A 6,000-nucleotide genomic window follows, 5' to 3' on the forward strand; every position below is an offset into this window, starting at 1 on the left:
ATATAATAAGAATGAGACAGTATTGCATGATTCCTAATAACAGAGATAATGCTTTTAAATGTCAGTAAAGAGTAATATTTCTCTCTTCAATTAATGGCCCTTTTATTTTGAGGACCAGGCTTTTCTCTTCCCTGATGTTCCTATTTAATACTCTTTTTTCTCTCAAGAAATATTCTTTCTTCCTTTACTGTCCATAATGAACTAACTACTATCTCCCTGCCATAGACATGTACTATCAATGCAGGCTATAATTTGACATCCTGAATTACAGATGCATGACATTTGAAGTATATTTATACTTAATAAAGAGACTAAATGTTACTCAAGACTTTCTACATTACTTATTTCAAAAAACTGTACTTTAAGTCCAAATACAGACCTATTTAGTAATTTTTAATCCATTTAACTGAAATAATTCTGTGGTTTTGTTTTTCTTTAATCAACTGAAAGAATAAATAGGTCATATTCTAGTGTTTTCTGAAATATTTAAGACTGATCTCAAAACTAATCTCAAAGATGATTCTCCCTGTGGCATAGAGTTTATGTTTACTTAATTAGTATGTATTTTTGAATCTAACTATTGTAGAAAATGAGTAATCTATTAGAAAATTTGCATTACTTTATTTGCTAAGAAATTTACTTTAAAATTTCACTTTTTTGAATGAATTACTTGATTTTTAATTTTTCTTTAGTTTTTAAATATTAGAATTGACATTCTAAATGTATTTTTAAATTTTTCTTTATTTGTTAAAATCTTAGCATAAATGACTTAAAAATTATCATTTTGTGTCAACATAAAAGTTTTAGTCATTTGCTTTTAAATAGCCAAATTTTTGAGATTACTAGTAAAAATTATTTGAAAACAAATTTGTAGATAATAAAAATTAGCTAGAACTGTATATGTATGGTATAGTTACCACGCAGTTTAATATGCAGCAAAAATGTATGATTGATATTTCTGAACTGTGTTAATTTTTCTGCCATTTTCCAACTGATCAAAATGATTTTAGGAACGTATCCATGTAAATAGGTACTAATTGATAATGGAAATAATTTTGTAATGGGCTATAAAGGATATTAATAATGAAGCCATATGTTTATGTTTGGGTTTAAAACTTTTAAACCATTATTTGTTAAGTCATTTTGCTTTACCTTGAAGAACACAAACTGTTGTTTCAGTTTTTCAGACTAACAAGATCTTATTTATGGCAAGAAATATTTCATTAAGATGTTGTGCTATAATATGCAAAAATGTAAATCTTTTTCACAGTTTCTTTCAACGTGAAATAAAATTTTATTCTGACAAAAAAGGGAAAAAGTGGAATGCTTTCCCCCTAAGACTGAGAACAAGGGAAGGATTTTCACTCAATCCACATTGTACTGGAGGCCCAGCAAGTACAATAAGATGAGAGAGGAAAACAATTTACAGATGAGAAAAGAAGAAACAACTGTCTTTATTCACAGGCAACATGATTGTCTACATAGAATATTCCAAAGAATCTACAGAAACAATACCAGAAGTTTAGCAATATGAGAGTATATAAACCAATATGTAGAAATTAAATGTATTTCTCTATGCTAGCAATCAGCAATTGCAAATTATAATTTAAAAGAATACTATCATTTACAGTGGTACAAGAATCATTACATATTTAGAGAAAATCTAAGTGAAAAATTTATATGAAGAAAACCACAGAACATTTATCAAGAAAAATAAGAAATAAATAAATAACTGTAGGGATACACTTTGTTTATGGAACAGAACACTCAGTATCATTATGATATCAATTCTCCCCTAATTTATCTGTAACTTTTTTACAATTATTATAAAAATATCAGCAGACTTTAAAAAATAGAAATTGGGATGCTGGGGAAGATGGCACTGTAGGACCAACTCAGGATTGCAGCTCCCAGTTAATCTGCAGAGGGTGAGTGGATGCCGCATTTCCATATGGATCTTTATTGTCCACAGACTAGGAGATTCCCAGGTGTAAGAGCCCCATGGGCCGCCAACGTGGCAGTTTGGGCCAGCATGGCTGTTTGGGCCGGCGCGGCTGTTTGGGCCTAGGCTGCAGCACAGTGACACTTCGTACAAAATACACTGGTTTGATTGCCCTGTTAAACTGGCAATTGGAGATTTTGGAAGGCAGATTAGCACATTCATCTGATTAAATGGGACTTAAACAGAAAGCCAGGCCAGGAGATTCCCAGGCAGCGATGTGGTTTGAGCCGGCACAGTGGGTTGCTGCATGGGAAATCACACAGATCCTGGAGCCCTTGCAGCAGGCGACTGGAACACTTGGGAGAGAGTCAACCATTCAACTTAAAAAAAAAAAGGGCTCTGAGGCAGGGAGCCAGGTGATCAGGCTCGGTGGGTCCCACCCCCACAAAAACAACCAAAACAGCAATTGGAAATGCTCGGGGTTGAGAGTTTCATGGCAAGCACAGCTGAACCCATGACAGTGCAGCTTGGTGGGGGGAGAGGCGTCTACCACTACCGAGGCATGCGACCCCTATGGAGGTACCTGCCATTGCTGACGCAGCCTGCTGTTGCCGAGGCAACCCGCCATAACAGAGAGTCTGCCACTACAGAGGCAGGCCACCATCACCACTGCAGTTCTAACCACACCCATATAAACAGGGCTACAGGGAATTACACACAGCAGCAGGGTGGAGCCCACGACAGCAGGGTGGAGCCCACGGCAGCCCATGATAGCCACTACAGGCAGGCAGTGACTAAACTGCCTCCTTGCTGGGCAGGAAAGTGCAATGGATACTCATAAATAAAGCCCTAACTCCCCGGGACAGAGCACCTGAGGGAAAAAAAAAGGGGGCTTTACGAGTTCTGCTGCAGCAGACTTAAACATACCTGCCTAGCAGCCCTGAATGAACAATGGAGCTCACAGCTCAGCTTTATAGAGCTCCTATAAAGTGCAGACTGTCTCCTCAAGCAGCTCCCTGACCCCGTATATGCAAAGAGTCACCTCACAAAGGACTGATCAGACTGACATTTGGCGGGCATCATTCAGGGACAAAGAGAGCAGAAGAATAATCTGGTAGCAACCCTCACGGTTCCACAGCTGCTACAGGAGTTCCCCAGGGAAGCAGGGCCTGGAGTGGACCTCAGCAGTCCTACAGAAGTGGGGCCAGACTGTTAGAAGGAAAACTAAGAAACAGAAATACTTCATCATCAACAATCTGGATGTCCACTCAGAGACCCAATTGGAAAATCAGCAACTGCTCAGAAGACAGGTGGATAAATCCACAAAGATGGGAAGAAACCAGTGCAAAAAGGAGGAAAACACCCGAAACCAGAACACCTTACCTCCTACAAAGGACCAAAACTCCTCACCAGCAAGGGAACAAAGCTGGACAGAGAATGAGTGTGATGAAATGATGGAATCAGACTTCAGAAGGTGGGTAATGAGAAACTTCCGCGAGCTAAAAGAACATGTTCTAAATCAATGAAAAAAACTAAGAACATTGAAAAAGGATTTGAAAAAAGATTTGAGGAAATGATAACAGAATGGACAATGTAGAGAGGAATATGAGTGAATTGAAGGAGCAGAAAAACACAATACAAGAACTTTGTGAAGCATACACAAGTTTCAACAGCCAAATTGACCAAGCAGAAGATCAACTCGATGAAATAAAATGAGAAGCCAAGACTAGAGAAAAAAGCGCAAAAAGGAATGAACAAAGTCTCCACGAAATGTGGGACTATGTGAAGAGACCTAATCTATGTTTGATAGGTGTACCTGAATGTGATGAAGAGAATGAATCCAAGCTGGAAAATACTCTTCAGGATATTATCCATGAAAATTTCCCCAACCTAGCAAGGCAGGCCAATATTCAAGTCCAGGAAATAGAGAACACCACAAAGATATTCTCCAAGAAGAGCAACCCAAGGCACATAATCATCAGATTCACCAGGGTTGAAATGAAGGAGAAAATGCTAAGGGCAGCCAGAGAGAAAGGTCGGGTCACCCACAAAGGGAAGCCCATCAGACTCACAGCAGATCTCTCGGCAGAAACCCTACAAGCCAGAAGAGAGTGGGGGCCAATATTCAACATCCTTAAAGAAAAGAACTTTTAACCCAGAATTTCATATCCAGCCAAACTGAGCTTCAGAAGTGAAGGAAAAATAAAATCCTTTGCAAACAAGCAAGTACTCAGAGATTTTGTCACCACCAGGCCTGCTTTACAAGAGCTCCTAAAAGAGGCACTACACATAGAAAGGAACAACCAGTACCAGCCATTCCAAAATCACACTAAATGCTAAAGAGCATCAACATAATGAAGAATCTACAACAACTAACGGGCAAAACAGCCAGCTAGCATCAAAATGGCAGTATCAAATTCACACATAACAATATTAACCCTAAATGTAAATGGGCTAAATGCACCAATCAAAAGACACAGACTGGCAAATTGGATAAAAAGCCAAAACCCATTGGTGTGCTGTATCCAGGAAACACATCTCAGATATAAGGATTCACAAAGGCTCAAAATAAAGGGATGGAGGAAGATTTACCAAGCAAATGGAGAGCAAAAAAAAGCAGGAGTTGCAATTCTCATCTCTGATAAAATAGACTTTAAAGCAACAAAGATCAAAAGAGACAAAGAAGGTCATTACATAATGGTAAAAGGATCAATACAACAAGAAGAGCTAATGATCCTAAATATATATGGACCCAATACAGGAGCACCCAGATATATAAGGGAAGTTCTTAATGACTTACAAAGAGACTTAGACTCCCACACAATAATAGTGGGAGATTTTAACACTCCACTGTTAATATTAGACAGATCAACCAGACAGAAAATTAACAAGGATATCCAGGGCTTGAACTCAGACCTGGAGCAAGCAAACCTGATAGACATTTGCAGAACTCTCCACCCCAAATCCACAGAATACACATTCTTCTCAGCACCACATCACACCTACTCTAAAATTGACCACATACTTGGAAGTAAAGCACTCCTCAGCAAATGCAAAACAACTGAAATCATAACAAACAGTCTCTCAGACCATAGTGCAATCGAGTTAGAACTCAGAATTCAGAAACTAATTCAGAACCACACAGCTTCATGGAAACTGAACAACTGGTTCTTGAATGTTGATTGGATAAACAATGAAATGAAGTCAGAAATAAAGAAGTTATTTGAAACCGACGAGAATGAAGACACAACATACCAGAGTCTCTGGGACACATTTAAAGCAGTCTCTAGAGGAAAATATATAGCAATAAGTGCCCACATGAGAAAAGTGGAGAGATCCAAAATTGACACCCTATCATCAAAATTGAAAGAGCTAGAGGAGCAAGATAAAAAAACACTCAAAGCCTAGCAGAAGACAAGAAATAACTAAGATCAGAGCAGAACTGAAGGAGATAGAGACACAAAAAACCCTTCAAAAAATCAATAAATCCAAGAGCTGGTTTTTTGAAAAGATCAACAAAATGACAGACCACTAGCCAGACTGATAAAAAAGAAAAGAGAGAATATCCAAATAGATGCAATAAAAAATGATAAAGGGGAAATCACCACAGATTCCACAGAAATTCAAACCATCATCAGAGAATATTACAAACAACTCTAGGCACATAAACTAGTAAACCTGGAAGAAGTGGATAAATTCCTGGACACTTGTGTCCTCCCAAGCCTAAACCAGAAGGAAGCTGAAACTATGAATAGACCAATAACAAGGTCTGAAGTTGAGGCAGCAATTAAGAGCCTACCGCACAAAAAAAAGCCTAGGTCCAGATGGGTTCACAGCCAAATTCTACCAGACACACAAAGAGGAGCTGGTACCATTCCTTCTGAAACTATTCCAAATAATCCAAAAAGAGGAAAACCTTCCCAAATCATTTTATGAGACCAACATCATGCTGATACCAAAACCTTGCAGAGACTCAACAATAAAAGAAAACTTCAGGCCAATATCCATGATGAACATAGATGCAAAAATCTTCTATAAAATACTAGCAAGCTGATTGC

Source organism: Callithrix jacchus, chromosome 14 (genome assembly GCF_049354715.1).
Source record: "Callithrix jacchus isolate 240 chromosome 14, calJac240_pri, whole genome shotgun sequence".
In the NCBI taxonomy this organism is placed as follows: Eukaryota; Metazoa; Chordata; class Mammalia; order Primates; family Cebidae; genus Callithrix; species Callithrix jacchus.